At 32.2% G+C, this 27212-nt stretch overlaps 1 pseudogene; it reads left to right on the plus strand.

Moving 5' to 3' along the window:
- Positions 1–344: 344 nt before the first annotated feature.
- On the plus strand, positions 345–27202 carry LOC143066230 (uncharacterized; annotated as a pseudogene).
- Positions 27203–27212: the final 10 nt, after the last annotated feature.

The following is a 27212-nucleotide window of genomic DNA, read 5'->3' on the forward strand; positions in this document are numbered from 1 at the left end:
GAAGAACATACTTTCTTCTTACAGATTTAACTTTTTGTATTTGGATTCAACAAAAATATTTATGTCAAAAAGCCAATATATATTATAACCAACAGAAAAGTGAAAATTTTCAAATTCAAAGAGAGCCAGCATACAGAAACTTGGGTGCACGATTTTGAACTTATTGTGATGACCATGGTTCACCTGTTTTATTTTTTTTCAACTTATTATTAATTGAATCAAGCTGAAACATTGTTATACGAAACCGTTATGTTTGAAAAGTGAACGTTTGTCTACTTTCGGTTTTGTTTTGTTTATGCATTGCTATGGATATTTATAGCCAGTCAAGGTCTTTGTACCTTGACTGGCTATAAATATCCAGTAAGTTCTTCTCGTATCACTTCCATATATAACAAGGGTCGCTTATTGAATAGTCAAGACGTCTAGAAGAAACAAGACGGTAATCATTTTCACTTTATAAAGATTAAATAGATTCTGAATAAGAATCTATCTGCGTACCTGAATAAGGTTGCAGGAGGATATAAGTGGAACATACACGCATCGGGTAACAGGTGCATAGGCGACTGTGCGGTTAGAGTGCACAGGTAAACAAGTGCAAAGCAGTGTACAGACGGAACAGACAGATAGTGCACAGGATAGTAGTGCATAGGTAGAATTCAGCAAAGTTTGGAATAGTGCACTATTTCAAACTTTGCTGAATTCTAACTATGCACTACTATCCTACTGGGCTGGTGATACCCTCGGGGACGGTTTCGTCCACCAGCAGTGGCATCGACCCAGTGGTGTAAATAGTTATCAAAGGTACCAGGATTATAATTTAGTACGCCAGGCGCGCGTTTCGTCTACATACGACTCATCAGTGACGCGCATATCAAAATATTTATAAAGCCAAACAAGTACAAAGTTGAAGAGTATTGAGGATCCAAAATTCCCAAAAAATTGTGCCAAATACGGCTAAGGTAATCTATGCCTGGGATAAGAATATCCTTAGTTTTTTCGAAAAATTCAAAGTTTTGTGAGCAGGAAATTTATAAAAACGACCACATTATTGATATTCATGTCAACACCGAAGTGTTGTCTACTGGGCTAGTGATACCCTCGGGGACGAAACGTCCACCAGCAGTGGCATCGACCCAGTGGTGTAAACAGTTATCAAAGGTACCAGGATTATAATTTAGTACGCCAGACGCGCGATTCGTCTACATAAGACTCACCAGTGACGCTCATATCAAAATATTTATAAAGCCAAACAAGTACAAAGTTGAAGAGCATTGAGGATTAAACATTCCAAAAACGTTGTGCCAAATACGGCTAAGGTAATCTATGCCTGGGATAAGAAAATCCTTAGTTTTTTTTTCGAAAAATTCAAAGTTTTGTGAGCAGGAAATTTATAAAAATGACCACATTATTGATATTCATGTCAACACCGAAGTGTTGTCTACTGGGCTGGTGATACCCTCGGGGACGAAACGTCCACCAGCAGTGGCATCGACCCAGTGGTGTAAATAGTTATCAAAGGTACCAGGATTATAATTTAGTACGTCAGACGCGCGTTTCGTCTACATAAGACTTATCAGTGACGCTCATATCAAAATATTTATAAAGCCAAACAAGTACAAAGTTGAAGAGCATTGAGGATCCAAAATTCCAAAAAAGTTGTGCCAAATACGGCTAAGGTAATCTATGCCTGGGATAAAAAAATCCTTAGTTTTTCGAAAAATTCAAAGTTTTGTGAGCAGGAAATTTATAAAAGTGACCACATTATTGATATTCATGTCAACACCGAGGTGTTGTCTACTGGGCTGGTGATACCCTCGGGGACGAAACGTCCACCAGCAGTGGCATCGACCAAAGATGAACTTATAAAGAATCTGGTGCCATCTCATATGAAAAAAATTATAAAATATCGACGGAATACTACTTACCTATTTGAGCTACAATAATTATTGATATAATTACACAACGGTTTTTTTCTTTCTAATACTTGCTTATAGGATTGACCATATCATATCATTTTGAAATAAGCACTCGAAGATAAAGATATTATCAAAATATTGATGTTACATTTCAATTTTTTAAATTGGAAAAAAAATCCAATTTATAAAATGATAACCAGAACAGATACATAATAATCTTGATACAAATATCCCGTAACATTGATATTGATGGTGACCATTAACGTTCAAAATTGTTACTTCTTTCCTGCTCGGAATCATCTTCGCTAGCCAAGAGCTACGATCCATTCCCCTCCACTCCAGAGGAGAGAGGAGTGGTTCGTAACCCTTGGCTAGCAAAGATGGCTCAGAATCTTTTCAGTCAAAAGCTTATTACTTTATCAGAGGAGTACCACCTTCGTACGGGTTGTGCTGAAAAGTTAATATGTATATATACATTTTACATTCTAAAGATATTATTCATATAATTTTTCTCTCAGATATTCAGGAGCCACCATGACGACCAATAAATACGACTTATTATTACCAGATATTCCTTACAGTGGTGACAAAGTAATTATTGAATATGTATATGCCAATCATACTGGATATGAGTTTTGCTCTAAAACCAGAATTGTTGATGCAGTACCCGCGGCTGTTGAAGGTATGTTACCTACATGTTAACTGATAACAAAAATCTTACTGTAGAATTAGCCTTTTTTCTTCAGGTTTATCAGATCTGTTCTAGAAAATTTGTTTATATAATTACATATTCTTTCAGCAACTATACTGACATTCCGTTAGTTATAAATGTAGAAAGTAGTTTTGTCGGCTTGATACGACTTTTTGATAACTTCTTAATGGAAAGCTATTGTGAGCATTACAATCGTGATTCATTGTTATTTTGTCAGTGTACATTAATTTTACTGATATCCAAGACTATAAATTATCTAGTTTAATTAATTATAGTTCAACGGTCAGTATCGCGACCAGCAGATATTAGATGTGGTTACAGTGGATCCTTTCCAGGTCCTAATCGATTGTTCAATACTAATCTAATCATATGCATGCAACAAGAAGCCATCATTTACTAGTCAGAGTCAGAACCGGTTGGAAACCCACATAATGTCTTTTTGTAGTAATTTGTCGAAAACAGTAACCGTTTAGACACATAACAAATATTAATTATTTTTAAAACGTCATGGACAGTCAAAGAAGACATGACTTGTGCAATGCCAAAAAAATTAAAAAAAAAAAACATGACAGACGGTAGGATAGTTAGGAGTTAACCTCTATATAGAAAATGCACGTGGATGTGTATTTATCTGTTTGAAAAAAATATATTATATATGTTACAGTGAATTTGTATAATTAGGGATTAAGTAGAATCCCTGATTTTTCAGGGAATATGTAGAATCTCTAAAATCATTAGTTACTATATATAATAAGGGTACCTTCAGATGTTTTTACTTCACACTTTATTTCTCTTTGGCTAGTCTTAATATCTGATAAATCAAATAATTTTATTGGTGTAAATTCCTATACAGAAATGATACCAGCCGACATTTACAAAATACAAATACAAAAATAAACAAACAAACAAACACAAAAAAACATTTTTTCTCAATTATAAGAGATACATATTTTATCTTTACATTGCGTGGAGGTTTTATTCATACAATATTATTAATTCAAGATATTTACAATAAGCTTTAATACTATAAAAGCTCTGATACAATATGTGAAGGACAAGGTTATTAAAAATGTGGATAGTGTGGTAAAACAAATGTGAAGCATGTTGTTTTAATATATTGTGTTTAACATTTTAATATATTGTGCCTAACGTTTTAAAAAGTTGGGGTTCTCATTTTGATATATTGTGCATAACATTTTACAATTTATGTTTATAATGTTATATGATTCATAGAATACATTCATTATTTGACTTTTATTCATTTTCTTTATAAATAATTTTTTTTCTTCATTTCAGGTATTATGTTTAATCCCTGACGTTTTTTTTCTAGTGGTTATACATAATCCCTGAAATTTTAGTAATTATATATATAATCACACACTAGCCAGTGATTCTACATTATCCCTGAAAATTTCAGGGATTCTACATAATCGCTGATTACACAAATGCACTGTAACATATGAACATTTAGTTATGTTTTAATTGGCTTATGACAAAATCGATATTTGTACCAATGTAAACTATATTCAAAGTTCTGATTACCAACATTGGTAAGATAACCTTTACTAATGATTTGTTTAATAAAAGTTCGATGTGATTTCTGCCCTTTTAGTACAATATTATCGTAAAATTTAGAATGTAAAATACTGTTTTTAATAAGTTTTCTTCATATTTACTAATCAATTCTTTGTATCTATAAAAGAATTTAGTAAAAGCTTTAAGTAATTTATGGTAACGAAATCCCTGACTAAATAGTTCACCAGTGAGGTATTGATTTCTTTCGTTAATATTTAAGACATCACTACACACTCTGGCATAACGAACAATTTGGGATATATAAACACCGTATGATTGATTCAAAGGAACATCGCCGTCTAAAAAAGGAAAATTAACAATAGAGGATGAAAAATCGTCTCTTAGTATAGAGTATTCCTTTAGGAATTGAAATGTCTTAATCTAGAAAAGGACAACTACTGCTGTTTATGTAAGATTTAGTTAAAGTAAGTTCCTTTGGGTAAATTTCTGTAGTATATTTAAAGCTTCAATCATATCTTCATATTTCCAGTAAGTATATCTAGTATACTTTCCTTTTTCGTTACAAAACTAGTTGCAGCAAAACATTTGCAAAGAGATTTTTCAAAAGTCCATTTAATTAGATATTGTGAAAAAAAAGAAGATTGTGTGAAAGTATATAGAGTAGAGAGTAGAAAAATTATAACTGTCAACATAAAAGGACCATCAAAAGCATGTATTTTGTCATAAACCTCTAAACGAATTTTTAACACTCCAAAATAATTAATACCATTATTTTCATAAGCCTTATATATTACAAAAGTTAATAACAAGTTCTTCGGTTGTAACGCAAACATTTGCGATATAACGCAAACCTTTGCGTTAAAACGCAAACATCTTGATTTCAATTATTCATTAAGTTTTGTATATATGTCCGTCTGTCATTAATTTCGGTTGTGATTTACTAGTAGATAAGTAAATAACCATAAATACAATGCTAAATCATTATAATAAATATGCATAGGCATAAGGGAATACTTGAAGTGCAATTATACATAAATTAAGAATGATTTGTGCATCAATAAAGTATATAATTTAACAAGAAAATAGATATGGTAAAGGCATATTTTAATTGAAAGAGCAAATATAATATCATACAATTGTGAAACTTTCAAGTCAAATAGACAAAATGATCGTTCTGCTTTAAAATGAATTATTAATAAAGAATCCTTTTGTTTTTAAGTTTGATGGAAGATTTTTTTTTTAAATCTCAGAATATGATAACAATTCTTTGATAGAAAGTCATTGAATTTTCATTTAAATATAGTGAAGTATTTTTAAGATGCTTGGGTAGCAATTTGTACGGAGAGACCATAATTCATTCTATACATTCATTGCCAAAGGGAAGCTTGTTTGAATCTAACCAACTTTACACAGTTCTCAAACGAGAGCTTACTTTGGAAGTATATTTATTTTCGGTTATAGCTATATTCGCAGGGTTGATTTTTTTTTCGGTATAACCTCCATTTACTCAATTTTCTTTGTAACATATACACTAGTAGTAACATGGATATAGTTTTCGGAGGCCTTTATAGTTTGCTGTTCGGTGTGAGCCAATGCTCCGTGTAGAATACCGTACTTTGGCTTATCATGGTTTACTTTTTACGAATAGTGACTTAAATTGAGAGTTTTCTTATTGGCTCTCATACCGAATCTACTTATATTGTTCTGCTCATTATTAGTCAATGATATGTTCTAATTATTTAAGCATTTTACTTTAAAATGACTACAAAGGTGATAAATTTTAATATATTCAGCCTCCTCTATCAGTAACTGTTGTTTCCTTTGAATCTTAAATAAGAAATAAGATAAAACAAATATTTGCGTTAAAACGCCAAGGTTTGCGTTATATATCGCAAAGATAGGAAGAAAAAAATATGTGTGGCGCTAATAGGCTTCCGTAAATATCAACAGTATTCATAATTTTAATCAAATAACTGTCTAGTTAATTTTTATCAGATTTTCCACGTTTACCCCAATTGTTTGCAGTAGGCTGACATAGCATCTTTAATTACCTGACGACACTATTTTAAATATATTATAGATGGAGGACGATATTTAGATACTTTCTTAAGAAAAGTTTTAACCTCACGGTCTTTGACGAAGTCTCCTGTCATGCCAAAACCATAGAGAACATATATAAAACTAGAAGTTTCACATTCACAATTGGAAGGAACATTATTTTCTATACTGACATCTGATGTAACCGACGTATAGTTAAAAATCAAAATTCTCTGGTTATTTTTATTATAAGAATACGAAATAATAGGTGGGGAGATATATCGCTATGGGTGGTAGAGTCATTGAATATACTAGATAAGTTAATAAAATTAATACCTCTTTTAATATATTTTAATGTAAGAAAATGTCGTTTATTTTCATGTTTATCGATACTAGGCAACAGCCTGTTTATACCTTGTTTATTGTAGATTGTCCTTTATGGGATAATTACATGTGGGATGACGTTGAAGGAAAGCCTGAAAATTTGAAGGAAATGATCCTCAAGCCAGTTGCCATGTTTGAAAATCCTTTTTTTCGAAGTCCACACAAGATAGTATTATGCGAGTTCTGGCTTAATATGGAGACACCATCAAGTAAGCCCTTATGAGATAACTAATATGTAATGACTGCTTTAATCGAAAGGATTTTTGGTAGTTTCAAAAATGATCTCTGCGTTTTTTCACGCTTTTTTACACGCCAAAAATATGAATTCGGAAATGTCATCTCATTCACCTGAAACTTGAGTAACATAAAATTTTATATGACTTTTCGATTGAAAGCTTTGAAATGTTATGTAGAAGCTATGATATCACAACTGAATGAAAATGTTTGTTCAACTATAAAAGTATTGTACTACAAAGTAGAACATAGACCAAGGACTAAGTATGATGATAAGAAATGTGAGATACATCTCCATGAAACAGAAACACAAAAACCAAAAATCTTCAATGATAGACTAATAAATAAAATTAAGAATGGAAATAGGGAATGTGTCAAAGAGACAACAACCCGACCATAGAGCAGACAACAGCAGAAGGTCACCAACAAGTCTTCAATGCAACGAGAAATTCTCGCACCCGGAGGCGTCCTTCAGCTGGCCCCTAAACAAATATATACTGGTTCAGTGATAATGAACACCATACTAAACTACAAATTGTGCACAAGAAACTAAAAGTTAAAATAATACAAGACTAACAAAGGCCAGAGGCTCCTGACTTGGGACAGGCGCAAAAATGCGGTGGGGTTAAACATGTTTGTGAGATCTCAACCCTCCCCCTATACCTCTAGCCAATGCAGAAAAGTAAACGCAAAACAATACGCACTTTAAAATTCAGTTCAAGAGAGGTACGAGTCTGATGTCAGAAGATGTAACCAAAGAAAAAAACAAAATGACAATAATACATAGATAACATCAGACTTCTAGCAGTTAACTGACATGCCAGCACCGAACTTCAATTGAACTGATTGAAAAATAATGTCTTGATTATAGGAAATGCGATATACGTCTCCATGAAACAGAAACATAAAACACTTAGCGTAGTCTTCAATGATAGACTTAGTATGATTTTAGGAATGTGAGACACGCCTCAATGACACAGAAACATAAAAACACTTAGCATAATCTTCAATGATTGACTTAATATTATTATAGGAAATGTTAGACACGCATCCATGAAATAGAAACACAAAAACACTTAGCATAGTCTTCAATGATTGAGATAATATTATTAGAGGAAATGTGAGACACGCCTCCATGACACAGAAACACAAAACACTTAGCATAATCTTCAATGATTGACTTAATATTATTATAGGAAATGTGAGACACGCCTCCATGAAACAGAAACACAAAAACACTTAGCATAGTCTTCAATGATTGACTTGATATTATTAGAGGAAATGTGAGACACGCCTCCATGACAAGGAAACACAAAAACACTTAGCATAATCTTCAATGATTGACTTAATATTATTAGAGGAAATGTGAGACACGCCTCCATGACAAAGAAACACAAAAACACTTAGCATAATCTTCAATGATTGACTTAATATTATTATAGGAAATGTGAGACACGCCTCCATGAAAGAGAAACACAAAAACACTTAGCATAGTCTTCAATGATTGACTTAATATTATTAGAGGAAATGTGAGACACGCCTCCATGAAACAGAAACACAAAAACATTTAGCGTAGTCTTCAATGATTGACTTAATATTATTAGAGGAAATGTGAGATGCGCCTCCATGAAACAGAAACACAAAAACACTTAGCATAGTCTTCAATGATTGACTTAATATTATTAGAGGAAATGTGAGACACGCCTCCATGAAACAGAAACACAAAAACATTTAGCATAGTCTTCAATGATTGACTTAATATTATTATAGGAAATGTGAGACACGCCTCCATGACACAGAAACACAAAAACACTTAGCGTAGTCTTCAATGATAGATATGTGATATGCAACATATCAAGCATATCGATATGAGTCTATAAAAGAAGTAAACGAATTTAACAGATTATGCTAAGATCTGCAAAAAAAAAAAAAAAAAAAAAAAAAAAAAAACAACGACTTTCCTTAATATGTAAAAAAAGAATTTAAATATAAAAAAGACTTCTACTAACACGGCTAGATATTTGTATTATTTCTTTTATACAGCTATCAATACAAGGTATACGTGTAAGAAGACCATGGAGAGATTAAACTTTGATCCTATTTCTGGATATCGACCAAAAAAACCTCATGATCCATGGTTTGGAATAGAACAAGAATATTTTGTCACTAGAGACGACGGTGTGCCTGTCAGCTATGATCCAAAAAAAATATAACTACGAAAAATTAAGTAGGCATTTCTCCATGTACTTTTGTAAAAACTGAAAAATATGTATTTACACAGATAAATCATTGAGCAATTTCAGTTGTATGAACTCCATCAAAATATTACATGAACTGTGTTTTTAATCATAATTGGGAAAATGAAATTAATATCTATATTCGTAATCATAAGCTTTTAATTTTTCTAGTCAGTAGGAAAAATTAAATTATCACATAAGTTCATTGCAGATAATACTTATTTTCCTGTAAATATGTGTCTGTGCTGTGCAATGTGTAATTCAGTTATTTGACATTTTTCTCTATTCAGTAATTTACACAAAAATTGGACACCGTCACGATAAGAACATAGGAATAGAAAGGGAGCTATCTAACCGACATATGACTGCATGCTTGAATGCTGGAATAAAATTTGGTGGACTCGTAAGAGAAAATGGTCCTTCGCAGGTAATACTAGGATGCTATCATACTAAACATCATTTGTTAAAAGGTGCCGAGTTGTCTGTATTCAGTGTTAATCCTATCGTCTTATTTCTCTACACTGATACTCTTTCCCAATATTTGGTTGATTTTAATACCTCCTATTTCATTCACATGGAAAAGAACATCATCGAATATATAAAAAAGAAGATGTGGTATGATTGCCAATGAGACAACTATCCAGAAAAGACCAAAATGACACAGACATTAACAACTATAGGTCACCGTACGGTCTTCAACAATGAGCAAAGCCCATACCGCATGGTGAGCTATAAAAGGCCCTGATAAGACAATGTAAAACAATTCAAACGAGAAAACTAACGGCCTTATTTATGTAAAAAAAATGAACGAAAAACAAATATGTAACACATAAACAAACGACAACCACTGAATTACAGGCTCCTGACTTGGGACAGGCACATATAAATAATGTGGCGGGGTTAAACGTGTTAGCGGGATCCCAACCCTCCCCCTAACCTTGGACAGTGGTATAACAGTACAACATAAGAACGAACTATAAAAATCAGTTGAAAAAGGCTTAACTCATCAGATGGACAAAAATACAAGTGGACGTAGCCCGGTACTTATACATCCCGACACAAAAAGACACAATGAACAGATCTGAGAGTACTCGCAGTTATCTGACAGCTAGTTCAAAGCCACTAACAACTAATAAAAAAAATCATGCAACTAAGACTATTTAAAAATTGAATTCTTCTTTTTGTACATTCATTTGGGTGTTAAAGCGTTAAAGTACATTTTGTTTGAAGCGCTTCATACTAAAAATGTGCGCCAAGTCAATGCTTTTACAACCCTATGAAATTACTAAAAGAAGCATATTTATAATTAAAATTTTCGACGAGTTTTTTTTTTTTTTTATTTACTGTGCACTTTATTGTAGAAGCTCTTGTCAACATAAATGTTACAATTTATTTTTAAATGAAGGTTGATTTCAGAATAACGCGAGATTGCTGTTAGCCAATAAAAATAACGTATTATAATAAAACTTATATATAGTGTAATAATAAGTCGAGGAAACACTAACCACACAAAAAGAAATCAACGAAAAGACACTGATAGTTTTCACCTTATATCTTCATCAGTTCAATACGATTAAATTAAACTCATCATAGATACCAGGATTGAAATTTTTATATTTGCATATTTTTATTCCTGAGGTAGAAAAACCTTAGTATTTCATAAACTTAAAGTTTTGTTAATAGTTAATTTATAATTATGAACATATCAATAATAAGTCAAGTCAACACAGAAGTGCTTACCACTGGGCTGGTGATACCCTCGGAGTATTAAAACTCCATCAGCAGTGTCATAGACCCAGTAACTGTAAAAAGACTCATCATAGATAAAGAAGATCAATGTGACTGGCAGCATGTTACTTTTGAAATAATCCATACTTTTTATGCAGTTGATTGACTTTACATATTTCCCCTCTATTTACACAAACGTAACGTCTTCAGTTACTGTCTTTATAGGTCATTTAGCAACTATTCTGGTAAAAACATGAGTTATTGAAGATTGATGTAACTTTAATGATGACACGAGCTTCTACAATAAAGTGAACAGAGAGACTTGATAAAAATTGGGTTTTCAGGGTCCTAGCAAAAAAAATGTCATCATAAGTATTTATGCTTCTTTTCTTAAGTTTAATTGGTTGTTAAAGAGTTGACCGTAAATTCCAGCGTTTCCGCGCTTGAAACAAAATGTACTTTGGTCAACGGACTCAACGCTTTTCCACCCTAATAAATTTTACCAAAGAAAGCATTCAATTCTTAAATGAATAATGAACTTCATTATGCTTTAAATTTTCAGTGGGAGTATCAAATTGGACCATGTCCCGGGGAGACCATTGGTGACCATCTCAATATGTCAAGGTACATATTGCAACGTTTAGCTGAAATATTTGGTCTTCGTGTAACGTTCCATCCTGTGCCAGTACATGGATCACCACTCACATCCAGTGGCCATCTTAATTTCAGTACAAGTAAAATGAGAGCTAAAGGAGGAATAACGTACGTATTAACAGACTGGTTTATAATTTCGTTAGTTCCTTATGACAACAAATATGTAGCTGAAGAACAGGAATAATATCCCTAACATTAGACAATATAGACATGCTGGATAAGAGTAGACATTTTGCAAGGGTTTTTAACACTCATCATACACGAGGTAGCGTCACCACTCCGATTCATTTTTCACAATGTATTTATAAATCACATGCAGACAAGGGACACAATCATCAGATTCACATGTACATAAGGTAGTAAAAGAACGTAGCTGACGCTGTTTGTTATCTTTATCACGTGTTATAGTATTCTTTTATTTTTCTTTTTGAATACTAATTTTACTGTTTAGTGTATGTTTTTGTGATACCGATTTTACGTGGCTTATTACTTGTACATCCCGTTATTGTGTTATGGTAAAATACTGTATTTTGGTCTTTCATTTTTGTTTATATGCTTTGTCTATATGCCCTTTTGTGAATCTGTGTTACATATTTGTTTGTTTTTATAGTGATTAAGATTATAACACAATATTGACTGTTGTACCCCTATTTTTTGATATTTTGAACAAGAGGCTTAATTGTTTTGTTTGGTTTGTTCACGCATCTTTGTCAATGTATTGACATTTTATCCGACTGCCATACAAGTGAGAGGTTTAGCTAGCTACACAACCAGGTTTCATCCACTATTTTCGACATACGAAAATGTCTGTCCAAAGTCTGGAACATGAAAGTCGTTATCCATTCGTTTGATGTGTTAGAGCTTTTGATTTTGCAATTTGTTAAGGGACTTTCCGTTTAGAATTTTCCTCAGAGTTCGGTATTTTTGTGATTGTTTCTTTTCAGTACTTCGTTTGTTTGAATTAATCAGTTTAGCAGCTAACGTGACGATAATTAAAAATATACCATGTCAGGGATGCCACTGTAGAAATAAGAACAATCAAGAAAATAATACCTTCCCAATTCATCAGTACGATGAGGTGAAAACAATATGTAGTCTTTATTAATACATGTTACTGAGTTTTAATGGAACAAAATAGTGTACAGCGTTTACAATATTCTGTCATTATCATTCTTTAGTCAGGTTTGATTTTGTTTCAGGTTCATTCGACATGCCATAAACCTGCTTGCAAATTCAGAGCAGGATCCTCTGCTAAAAATGTATGATCCAACACTTAACCAAGAAAACAACGAGAGGCTTTCAAATACGAGTGGACATTGGCATCCACACCTGCACAAATTTGTCTGTGATGTAGCTAACAAAGTTTTTGTAACCGTCAGAATCCCACTGCTTGTTAATATTAATGGCTATGGCTACTTCGAAGATCGACGACCATCCTCTGCTCTCGATCCTTATGCAGCAGCAGATGGCATTGTGAGGTCATCAATATTCGGTGACTTTCTTAATCCTGGATTCGATTCTCTAAAAGATCTTTCAGTATGGGACTCCAATCCTTGATGGGTGACATTACAATATGCCATAGCAACTGAACTTTCCATTTATTATATTATTATAATTATTGTAAGAACATTGATATATATATATATGTTTACTTATATTTATAAACATCAATAAAAAATTTAAAAAAAGAAGTAAGAAAGTTATTATCAAATCTGAACTTGATTGAAGATATTTGAAAATACTATTCAACTTTAGGTTGTAAAGAAACTAAAATCAAACTATTATACTTATAAAAACGCAGAACTCTATATAACTCTATTTCGAGGTATAGTGCAAGCGGACAATCTTTTGTTTTTAATCTATTGAAAATTTCCAATATATCATTATTCCAGGTGATAAAATATGTCCATCAATTGATTTCAGTCTACACCAGCCAAAATATATGAATTATTTTATATGAGAATATTACATTACATTCTACAGTGGTAGGAAGAACTTTAGAATAAATGCAAAATTATTTCCCATAAAAGTTTCAAAATATTGTATATCTCAAAGGTTAATTTAGATGAAGCGACTTCCTCCTTCTAAACAAAGAGAGGTGTCTGATTCGCTCTGCGGAATGTATGATACAGATATTAGAATGTTAAATTCGGTGGCTCGTGTGATAGTGTCAGGATATCTGTAATTTTTAAATAACCCTCGCAACAACTATTTGTGTGATCTCTAAATAGTACAATGCAAGGCCAAAAGTTACGCATTATCTAACATACATCCTTTTCCAGTCAGTATAAAATTCTTGTCTTTACTTCCGGTCAGCCCAGTTTACAGCAAAGATAAAAGTAGTATACCGGTGGTCAAACGTCACAAATCGATTGAGAGAAAACAAATCTGGGTTACAAACCAAAACCGAGGGAAACACATTGATTATAAGAGGAAAACAAATGAACAGCAAAAAAAAAAAAAAAAAACTGAAATGCAACAATAAAAAACATTTATGGCATGCAAAACCTTATGCTTTATGACAAAACATATCGCTGAACACTACGTCACAGTCGTGACAGATATAAAGCACAAACACACGCAATATAACATACAGAAATTAAAATTAAAAAAAAGTCGACACAACATGCATACCACAGAACAACAAAGAACATATTCCATCAACAAAAAGCATCACAGGATATCAAAAACTGTGATGCGCTTTCGTAACTAACATATGCGATCTCGATTTTAATACAATAATTTTCACAATAGTCGTCCAAACAATTATCACGACAATGAGACATGGAAAGGCAATTTTATAATTATTTAGACTACAACCGATAAGATAAAACAGAATATCCAACTAAAACTACAACAGAATCATAAACAATAAATCCGTTAATGTTGGGTGTACAAAACACTCAGACACGCCACAAACCAATGCAAATTCACATGTATAACATTCATATTACGGAATATGACAATGATGGCATTCAAAGGCAATTTATAATTATTTGAACAACAAACGATAGGACATAACACATAATTCAACCGAAACCATTACAAAAACATCTAAATTAAAAACATGAATATTGGATGTACAAAATATCGAGACATATCATATGGCAATGTAAATTCACTCTCAGTATAACGGTCATATTCGTGAATAGAGCACGTTCGGAACTTAGCAGACATACGACATTGATGTTAAACCACAATCTAATAGATGGTAAAAAATTTTACGATCCACAGCCGTTACTGATATATTAAATAGAGATATCAGTGACCGCCCTGGAAAGTAAACTTGGAATTAATAGTAAATAATAAAAATGAGTTATTTGTAGTGTATTTATGTTCTTCAACTTCATACTTTATTTGGTCTTTTAAATTTTTTAGATTCGAGAGCGTCACTGGTGAGTCTTTTGTAGACGAAACGCGCGTCTGGCGTAAGTGTAAAAGTTTAGTCCTGGTATCTATGATGAGTTTATTCTGACAATAAGAAGAAACGCGAAAATAATTGGAAATTAATGGAAAACGAAAAAAATAACGGATTTTGGAAAAAAAGGTGGAGGGCAAAAAAAAAAAAAAAAAAATGTCATTGATGTTGACCATCAATGTTCAAAACTGTTATTTTAGATTTCCGGCTTGAATCTTCCCAGTCTAATCCTGTTATTGTAATAAGAAATACTAGTAGTTTGGTATTCGTGTAATGTAAGATAGTTTGCTTACTTCCCTATGACTCTGAGAGCTGATTCTGGGTTTTGCATGTTAGGGAAAACAAGCTGTGATCGATGCCTTGGATGGTGCATGGCTATGCTGCCAATGTTAAGACAGGCTGGACTTTTTTGCTAATGAAGGGGCATGCCGCTTTCGACTGACACCGATAAGATTCCAAATTCAAACTTTTTAATAATATATATATATAAAAAGAGAATTCTAAACAGTTACAAACACCAATAAAATAAAATAAATATTTTTACCTTGTTAATTATAGATTATTCTCTATGGGATAATTTCATGTGGGATGATCTTGCATGAAAACTTCAAGGAAATGATCCGCAAGCCAGTTGCCATGTTTGAAAATTCTTTTTTTTCGAAGTCCACACAAGATAGTATTAGGCCATTTCTGGCTTAATATGGAGACACCATCAAGTAAGCGTTATAAAATAACCGATATTTAATGACAACTTTTGAATGAAAGGATTTTGGGTTGTTTCACGAATTAACTCAATTTTTCATGTAATTTTACCAAAAGAAATATGAATTAGGAAATGTCATCTCCTTTATATGAAGCTTGTACGAAGTTATATTGACATTGTTACCTATGTTGTCTGTTTTTTGTTCCCAAATCGTTGTAAAAATAATTGAATTTGATGCGACTGTGAGAGGTTTAGCTATCTTTAACACCAGGTTCATTCCACTATTTTCTACCTAAGAAAATGTCAGGAATATGACAGTTGTTAACCATTTGTTTGATATGTTTGAGCTTTTGATTTTGCCATTTGATGAGGGACTTTCCTCTTTAAATTTTCCTCGGAATTCAGTATCTTTGCGATTTTACTTTTTAATATGAGTTTTCCATTTAAAGCTTTCAAAAGTTATGTAGGAGCTGATTAATTATAAAAGTGTTCTCAGCTTGAGTATGTATAAAATACTAACCACTCATGGACGTGCAATTAATTTACCAAAACATTGTATATGTTCTAGACCATACAAGTATTTGGACATTACGTGTACGGACCATACGACTTTACGCATATGAGTATTCTGTACGGTCTAGTACGAGCTAGACCAAACATGTATTTGGACCACATGAGTTAAACAATTAATTGAATAAATTGAAATTTAATATTTATTTGCATGATTGTCTATCTGAATCCAAATTTGGCACTCTCGAAATTTTCTGGTAACAAGTGCACAGTTTTGGAGTATAACACAAAATTTTGTCTTATTTTGCTACTGGTTGGTATACAAAATTAAAGCTTAAAAAAATTGGTAAATAGTTTCAAAAGCGATAACCTCATCAAAACGGTAGGAATAGTCTTAATTAAAGGAATTCTTAACTTATTCATTTATTTTTTCCTTTCTATCCGCTTCGTTGGTACTAAATTTTGGTGGCGAAGATACACAATGATTATATTTTATACAGTTTATACTTAATGTATCGTAAAAATGGTTTAACAATGGACAGTGCATGAAGCTCTACAGGACTACAAAACAAGGTCAATGTATACACACAATTTTATACAATATACACATTATGTGATGAACTTTGCAAAAAGCGATCTGTTTTCAATTGATTTTAAATTATTACGTACTTTAACAGCTCGCTTTCTATGAAATTACATAGCATGATTGATCCTTGATCAATTCTCAATTCGCAATGCATTCAAACCACTATCTTATTTAATGTGAATGTAAACATGGTAAACAATCCGTTATAAGCATTGTAAGGTGAACTGTCAATGAACTTGTACACTTTTGTACATTTACATTGTACTTGAATAACTGGGTCGTCTTAAATGAAGATACCAACTGATGAGGTAAGCTTTTTTACGAGCATTCTAAATACAAACATTACTATTGAATAATATTTACGCATTAACTGTTGTTTTTACTTTCAAAGGTTAACGTTTGTGATAGACTTTAATAATGAAAACTATTTATAAACTGATGTTCATCGAACACACTGACGACATTAACTTATTTCTGACCTATATCGTGTGTTAATATTGTGTGTATCTGTCAAATACTTTATCATGCTTACCACAACAAGTAAGTATACGCTAAGCTATTGAACGCAGGACTCTATAAAAAGAGAGGCGAAAGATGCTAAAGGGACAAAAGTAAAAAATATCATGACAACTCCATAGCTAAACAAAACCCCCACATAATATAACAAACTATAGATCGAGCACCACGAATACCACCAAAAACTGGGGGTGATCTCAGGTGCACAAGAAGGGTGCGCAGATCCTGCTCCAGATGTGGTATTCGCCGTGTATCTTATGTTAGTACAAATCCTTTGAGTATAATTCGGTAGTTCACATTCGAGGAAAAGGGAACGGGATTGTAATTACTCCGATTGGAACATATCCGTTGACACAAAATTTCTGTTTCACGGATGACAAGTTGTCATCCGTGAAACAGATTTTCTGTAAAAGTCGACCAACTCTTGATTGTAAAATTTACAAAGGAACGATTTTGACATCACTACTTGGATGAGTAGTAACCTTCTATAAAGGAATTCATGATAGGAAAAAACTCGCCCTTGTATATCATATTAAATGGGAAATACACATTACGTATGCAGGCAATGCAAAAATATTGCTACATATCAATTGAAAAAAACGTTTTATATACACCAAAAGTTACGGTTCCATTTCGTTACCGCCTGGTTTCATTTTAATTGAGAACTGGGAATATAGAGTAATCTTGTCATTGAAAAGATTACTTGACTGCCATGGAATCGCCTTATAGTCGTTCTTTGTTAAATCGTCTCGAAAGAAGTATGTAAAAATACACAGCCGTATTGTATGTAATGGAGACGCTTTATCCGACATTCTATTCTATCATTCTGATTCAGCCTGTATATTCACATTAACATCTCCTTGTGAAATTTTTTTTTTCAAGGAACTTAAAAAAAAAATATCTTTATAGCAAGCCATCATTTTTCAGTGGCTGTAATAGTTTCCTTCTCATACCCCTAATTTTCAGAACATTACATAATTGTTTATCATCCTTTAGTTGATGTCACTGCATGGATGTTAGGGAAACAAATCAATATAATGATTCATTTCATTAATTCACATCAAAATGTACTCCGGTAACAAAAACGTACACTGTAAACCATATATCGTCAGAGCTGTGCGATTTATAACGTTGTTTCTCTAAAAACATTAGAACAAATAAAATACGATATGAGATAATGAATTAAAAGAAGAATACAACTGAACTACACAATTTTAAAATCTCATTTATAGAGAAAATTTATTTTCACATTTCTTTTCAGGACATAAAGTAGTATCATGACAACTCACAAGTATGATTTAATGATTCCAGAAATCCCATACAGAGGGAATCGCGTTGTCTTAGAATATGTTTTTGTTAATCACACTGGTTTTGAGTTGTGCTCTAAAACAAGAGTTGTAGAAAAAGAGCCTAAAAGTGTTGAAGGTAATTCGAAGATTTATTAAATGATTTGAACTTTTTAAAATATTCGTTGTAATAAATGTTGAAAAAAGAGGGTTTGAAAGATGCTTATTTATCATTGTTTATATCACTCCAACCAACTAAAATCAACATGAGGGCGAAAGGCCGAACTGTTCAACAATTTCTCTACACTGTCTAAATTGATCATGCTAGTTTTTTCATAGCATAATACAATGGGTGTGTTGTTATGCTAACCGTTTTAAGAATATAAAAAAAGTTAAATCACAAAAATACTGAACTCCAAGGAAAATTCAAAAAGGAAAGTCCCCAATCAAATGGCAAAATCAAAAGTTCAAATACATCAAACGAATGGATAACAACTGTCATATTCCTGACTTGGTACAGGTATTTTCTTATGTAGAAAATGGTGGATTGAACCTGGTTTTCTAGCTAGCTAAACCTCTCACTTGTATGACAGTCGCATCAAATTTCATTATATTGTCACCGATGCGTGAACAAAACAAACAGACACACAATAGGTAAAAATGTCAAAAATAGGAGTACAGCAGTAAACATTATATTTATCTTAATCATTATAAAAACAACAAATGTAACGAAGAAGTACAAAAAAGGCATGCATAAAAATTAACATCCTCTTTTTGCTTATATTTTACGATTTTATTTATCTATGTAAAATGCACCCATAAAGTTTTAAGTACTGGTGTAACCAATAAAACACTAAATACACAAATGACATAGATTTCTCTTTTCAAACCTGACGTAAAATATACCTGTACCAAGTCAGGAATATGACAGTTCTTGTCCATTCGTTTTTGGTGTGGTTTGTAATTTGATTTTGCCATGTGATTATGGACTTTCCTATTAGATTTTCCTCTGAGTTCAGTATTTTTTTGATTTTACTTTTTATACACATGAAAACCATGAACACGCCTTCTTAAGATTTTTGCCCCGCCCACTGATCGCAACAGATTTTTATGCAATTACTGGTTAGATACAGACATAATTATAGTTTTATAAGACATTTTCCTTTTTGAGACAATTTCATTGCGTTGTGTACGGCGAACAATGTTATTTAGCAGATTACGAAGCAGCCAGTAGAATCCACGTTTACATTTGCATAACGGCTCAATTTTAATTGTGGTATTGTCAGGTTTAGTTTTCTTTTCATAGTTTGAGGAAGAAAGACAACGAGGTCCAATTTGTTAGCCGGTACCAATAGTATATGTCACTTGTTACCTGCACTTACTTTGTATGTTCCGCCCTATTCAGGCGCACCACTAAACTGTATACTTAATTTACAGGTCATAATCACACATAAACATTGTCACATGAAATAGCTGGTAAAGTAAGAACACCAGGACTGGCTCAAACAGCATAAAAAACCGAATCAACACGACATAAAAAAATACAGGGTTAAAATTATAAAGGCGTGAATACTCATAGTTACTTTTTGTGTATTCAGCACAGTTAAGATATATCTATAAACTTCTGAACTGAATTCTTAGAATGTCCACTATGGGATAATTACATGTGGAATGATGTTCGTGGCAGACTTGAAGATTTGAAAGATATGATATTGAAACCGGTGGCAATGTTCGAGAATCCGTTTTACAAGAGTTCACACAAGCTAGTATTGTGTGACTTCTGGATATCAAAGGACCAACCTGCAGGTAATAACACATTAATGATATTTAGTAAAGCTTATACTCTAAATGAGGTCTCATATATATAGATTATAACATGGCATTTTTCATATCAGACCCCTTATAAGCCCTAGAGTCGACAGGCTCGAGGGATGATTTTGACCAAGGGCTGCTAAGATACAAAGAAGTTTTATCATGGGGTACAATTATACCATTATTTTCTATAACTATATAATAAATATATATATTCTCACATTTTGCTATAATGTAAATGATTTTCTATAGTTCAAAACCTATTATATACCTGTACAAGGTAACGATAATGTAGAGTCAAAACAGCATAAAATTGAAAATTGAACATTCTATTTTAAACTTTTTTTCCCATATCCAATTTGAATATAAAACCAACTCTCCGAACATCAAGTTATTTCACCAGAATGTATTATTTTTTGTGAAACTATTTTTGAAAAGTAAATGTGAATTCTAGAAAAATTCTTAAAGGAGCATAATGAAAGCATCTGCATTTTCTTATGCAAATAACAATTGAATTTTCTACCATTTACACAAGTCTACTAATCGTTCCTGATTCTAAATCAAAAGAAAGATTTCATTTGCGTCATATGAAGGAGATACAAAAACATTGATTTATGAAAACATTTTTTAAAAAATACTCTTCAAAATATATTCTCTAAACACATTATCAAAATTTCGAATTTTGTATTGACAGCAAATTTACGTTTGTATTTAATTTTAGTTTTGATTTCCCACTTGTTTCTTGAAGGCATAAATACAAGATATACCTGCCAGAAAACAATGGAGAAGCTTGATTATGACCAAGCTACTGGTTACAGACCAAAACAACCTTTTGAACCATGGTTTGGTATTGAACAAGAATACTTCGTGACTACAGACGATGGAATTCCTGTCAGTTACGAACCAAAAAAGTTTGATTATGAATCATTGGGTAAATGCTATTAACTATGTATGTTCTTAAAGCAAATCTATTGCTGTCCAGCAAATTCTCATTTAAATCATTTTTTTAAATAGTCCTTGATCAGTGATGATTTTGAAACAGACTTATTAGACAGTTTAAACATTTTAACGATTACTTAAACCAATTGGACTTTAATTAATCAAAAATGGCATACGGAAACGAAAGAGGCAGTCGATATCAAAAGCATAATTGGGTCTAACACTGACGACACTATGGAAAAAAACCTGCAACAACAACAACAAAAAAAAAAACGACGAAAAGACAAACAACAGTCTACAAAACACTACATAGAAATAACCAACACATGTGAAAACTAAGTTTGATTGTTTACCCTTAATGTAAAACGGTAGTAGACAATTTTTAGTAATTTTCTGTTGAATCACACAATTCCTTTGCTGTTATTTTGAAAATAAGTAAATCAAATAAATCTTTGTGGAGGACTATATAGTAATTTCAAACTTATTCGACCGGCTTATTCGAGAATATATTTCTTTTTATTAAGTCTGGTTTGGTAACATTGTTAAAAATATTTCTAAGCCAGTTGCAAATAAGCAACGTAAAACCGAAAGAAATCCCTTACAACTTCAAATTTTTGGAAAATTTCAAAAGTATACAAAAGAAAAATTTTGTTATAAATGTCAGTAAGTAGTAGTCTAATGATAATCTATAAGGTTCATAATGCATTTTAATATTTATCGCGTTTTTGTTCACGGAACAATATGAAAAAGAAGATTTGGTATGACAAATTGCCAATACGACAACTCTCCACAAGAATCCAAATGACACAGAAATTTACAGCTTTAGGTCAGCTAAAGAAGGCTTCGATATATTAGTCCAACAATTTGCAGCTTTCTTTATAACACTGAATTTTGTTGGACTGTCAGACCATGTTATTATGAACTAAATAGTGCACGTTTTACGTGCATGTAAAAACTTCTTCTAAGTGAGAAAAACAACATATTCTAATGAGGCTACAGAAAATCAATTAGACCCTTACAGAAAAGTCGAAACAATCATAAGGTTGATCACGTTTTATAAACCAGTTACATTAAGCCTGAACAGAAGCATTAAGATACAACTGGCATATAAGAATCGAAAATTGCTATTTGGATAAATTAATCGGTTTTCTAGAGCTAAATTGGCAGCGCGTCATCACTATAATGCCTTCCATTATTACGATTGTAGATTAAAATACACCATTAGATTGTATGGGTACATCCATTTTATGAGCATAACATGGTATTCAGAATTAAGAGCATGGCTAATCCTGATTGGTTGATATGTGTGCCCGTTATTTTTTTTATTATTATTAGAGATTTCGTGCATTCTGCACTATATCATAAGCCAAACAAATTATTTTCCTTAACCCTAACGGAAATGAGATGTCAACGCTAGGACGAGACACGTATTTTTAAGTGCAAAATTGATAGGCATGGGTGAATGGCATAAGTACAAAATATGTTATAAAAAGCAACGCGAACCTATATTTTTGGACTAAAAAATACTGTCCGAATAACTTTTCTGTAATTCTAGCAAGATTTCGTTAAAAAAATCAACTTTCTAAAGTCTGTATCTCAAAAAAGGCTAGCATTGTCGCTTATGGGGAAATGAATTCTTTATTTCAATCTGTAAAAATATAACTGGCGTAATGGGGAGATAATGTTGACGAAGTAGGATCCTGACTGTATACACCCAATTCTGCATTGACTTTCATAAATAATTTAGAAATCTTCCTGTTAATCTGTTATCATTGTAGTACTCGTCACGAAAATTGGTCATCAACATTCCAAAAATGTCGGCATAGAGCGGGAGTTGTCGAACCGTCATCTAATGGCATGTCTATATGCTGGTGTTAATATAGGTGGAAATATTAGAGAAAATGATGCATCACAGGTAATAGTAGTTCATATATTTTATTTGTCTTCTTCTTCAGCTTGACGAATGATGAATCACCGGTAATTACATTTTATACGTTTTATGTGTATTCTTCTTTAGCTTGACGAATGATGAATCACAGGTAATTACATTTCATTTTTCAATTGTCTCCTTTAGCTTAACGAATGATGACAATTTCTGGAAAGATAAAAGAAATATTTCCTACAACCAATATGTTGAATAAGTCTGGCTTTCTACTTGTCTTTTTTGATACTGCATTATATCATATGTAAAAATCATGTTGAATTTGAGAATTTTTAAACTGATATAAAAAGCGATGACAATGGATAGGGTTAGCGTTATTCAAAATTAGGTTTAACCCAACGAACGTTCTATTTAATATTAAGTAAGTAATCAAGTTATTGACTTTGACGATCTTTTCATTTGCATTATCTGTTGAGATATTTGTTTGACTTTTTGATCCTCAATATATATTTATATGTGTCTACATTAGATTGTTATGTAGTTTTTTGATAGGATGTTGGCTCTTGTCCTTTATTGTTGTCTATATGTTTATTTCAATCAATTGATTAATTAGTTATTGTAGCTGTATATTGCTAATTTCTTTACACTTCATGTACATTTATCTTTAAATTTTTCTCGGTTTCTTTAAATCATATTATTATGAATGTTGTCTAATTTTCAGTGGGAGTATCAAATTGGGCCTTGCTCCGGTGTATCTATTGGCGATCATCTCAACATGTCAAGGTATATACTACATCGTCTTGCTGAGATGTTTGGACTCAAAGTAACTCTTCATCCAGTTCCTGTACATGGATCACCGTTTACCTCGAGTGGACATCTGAACTTCAGCACCAGTCAAATGAGAGCTAAAGGAGGAATTAAGTAATATAAAATAATATCAAAAGTTAGGGGATTTAAATAAACGCAGGTGTAAAAGTTACCCAATTAAACATGACATTTTGAATGTAACAAAAGTAGTACTAGTATTTATGGTATGTTCTCGAACAGTTCTTAATTTGCTTATACATAAATAGAACTTTGCTCAACAATGCACATTTAGTCAACTTAATAATGACAAATATGTAATAGTTATTGACCAAGCAAGTCGGTATATACGATTTAATTTGCACGGCTTGGTGACCTTTATTAACCCGAACGACGTAGGAGTTCGGGTTAAAGAGTCACACGAGCCGTGCAAATTAAATCGTATATACCGATTTTATTGACCAATAACTGTTTTAACACATGACGTCATCAATTTACGTGAACGTTGTAGAAATGTAGGCGATTTCCGCAATCCACGGATTCTTTGTAGGTCAAAGAAAGGGGGAAATATGACCTTTGTAAGTTTTAGATTAACTTTTTATTATGTTAAGACTTATTCTAAAATTGCGGTTTGATGGTAGATTTTTTTAACGTTTCTGTTTAATCTATTCCCAATTTTTATTTAATTATTGACGATTAAGTCTTTGACAAATTGTGTACTTTCAAAATCGGTGTATGAAAAAATCATAACTGAAAGGCCAATGTTATTGAGTTTGGATTAATTGCTTTTGAAATTCTTTCCTTCAATGATATGCTCAGAGAAAGATGAACCGAAGAAGATGTTATATTAACTGAATTTGAAATGTTAGATAAACAGAAAATACGTTTCTCTTTTTCAAATCTTTTACTCCCGAACCCCAAAAATTTCTACTTCTACTGTATTAATTTTAAAGACACGTCTATCTAAATGAAGTTTGCTTGATCTCTAGCTAATCCCCCTGTTTTGAAACAAACTTAAATATGATCCGGCCGATCCTCATTAAAAAGTAAAAATAGATTTTAATTGTGCAGTACATCTGAGGTAGTTAATGCACACCTTTGCTGTGCATTATCCAGATTATAGCACAGTAAGAACAAAGATATTTTACCCAAATCATGCGTTAATGGTTTATTATGTTTGAATGAATGTTTATTAAGTTTATATCGTGCTACAACCTTATAGCCTGTATGTGTTATTAAACAACAATTGTATGAACGGAAGATTATGTAATTCTTGGTTCTATCCCATATTCTGAAAGGTACACATAAGGGTTATGACCCCAACTGTAGATGTGTGTATGACGACATTTTCAAAGTGTAATATATATATATATAAAAAAAAAGAAGCAAAAGTTGCACATCATTTTGTTTAAGTACAAAAATGGAATGTCGTTCACAGAAATTGTATTTATTGTCTAGTTACATTTAATAGAAAATGTGGATATTTTATCAACTCGAGTCTTTTTCTCACAGAAAATCCACGGAGACGTCCTTTGTAAACTTTTGAAACTTAAAATTTATCACTAGTTTATCCATAATATAATATAGATTAGTGGTTTTAAAAAGTCCTAAACAACTTTTAAATTAAAAACAAATCCCACTCATGCAGAGTCATTAAATTCGTAACCCTAGAAGGTGTACATGAATTGGTCCATATTTGTACATTTGTAATTAATTAAAACTAATATTGTGATTTCAAAATTTGTTAAAAAAGAAAATCATTGCTAGCACTGCATAGGGTAATCATGTTTCTATTTAGCACACAATTGTCATATATAAGTTTACACAAGGATATGCTGTAGATTTTCTAAAAAAAAATCATATGTTTTACTTTTTTGTTTAAATGCTTATTATTCAATCAATAAATGATTCATACTCATTAAACTTTGCTTGAAGATCCCCTAAACATATTTTGAGTCGTCATAATGTTCAGGTAGTAAAAAATTTATTGATTTAGAGCTAATCTCATATGTCGTGGTTAAAAAAAGAAAAAAAAGTCGGAGAGAAAACGATATGCATATCTTAACGACAAGGGAAGTAGATCCCCTGTAATTGCCACACTAGTTTTGCAACTTCATTTTAACTTCCATTATAGAGTGTCAACTTACAATGGTTACCCTTCCGGAGCACCTGAAATCACACCTAGTTTTTGGTGGGGTTCGTGTTGTTTATTCTTTAGTTTTCTATGTTGTGTCATGTATACTATTGTTTGTCTGTTTGTCTTTTACATTTTTAGTCATGGCGTTGTCAGTTTATTTTTTATTTATGAGTTTGACTGTCCCTCTGGTATCTTTCATCCCTCTTTTAGAGGCAACAATAGTTAACCGATTTTCAAATCTCATAAATCTACCACGAAGATACAAATTAAAGTAAAACAAAAACTGACCGAATCGCATGAACTTCAAAAGAATCGAGATCTGGTGCCGCGAAAGAGCAAACATCTTCTATTCTAAATGCACCATCCAACAAGCAAATCAAACCAGGAATATAAATAAACTGTTAACTACGTCAGATATTCATTAAAATGAAGGTGTGGGATCTATGAAAGGTTTAGCATTTTATTAATAAAACGAAAGACTGTTGAAATGCTGCATCAATTAACAAATTTATAATCGTGACTAAAATCCTTATTCTGATATTAATGTCATAACTACAGACAGGGACAGTGATACGCATTATAAGTGTGTTGTGCTCTTGTCATGCGTTGGTCTATGGAATACGTACATTTATACTGATCAATGATAAAACATAACTAGTTTATATAATGATATTCATAATAACGTTAGTTGCTTGTTTTCTTCTCAGATTTATTCGTCATGCAATAGACATGTTATCAAAATCAGATGAAGATGCTCTTCTTAAAATGTACGACCCTACACTGACTCAAGAGAACAAAGAAAGATTGACAAATACATCAAGCCCTTGGCATCCACAGCTTCACAAATTTACTTGTGATGCTACCAACAAAGCCAAATCATCTGTTAGAATTCCACCGCTCGTCATCGTGAATGAGTGTGGATACTTAGAAGATCGTCGCCCATCGTCCACTATAGATCCGTATGCAGCTTCTGAGGGTATTGTGAAAGCATGTATTTTTGGGGATTTTTTAAATCCTGGCTTTGAATCTTTTAAAGATGTTTCTATTTGGGATAGCAATCCATGAAATACAATATTTAAATGACGCATGATTCAGGAACAATATGTATTACTCGTGAATGAATCAATATGTTGTAAAATGAAACTAAGAAAAATAAATTTGAAATTTTAAATAGTTGTCGT

Source organism: Mytilus galloprovincialis, chromosome 3 (assembly GCF_965363235.1).
Source record: "Mytilus galloprovincialis chromosome 3, xbMytGall1.hap1.1, whole genome shotgun sequence".
In the NCBI taxonomy this organism is placed as follows: Eukaryota; Metazoa; Mollusca; class Bivalvia; order Mytilida; family Mytilidae; genus Mytilus; species Mytilus galloprovincialis.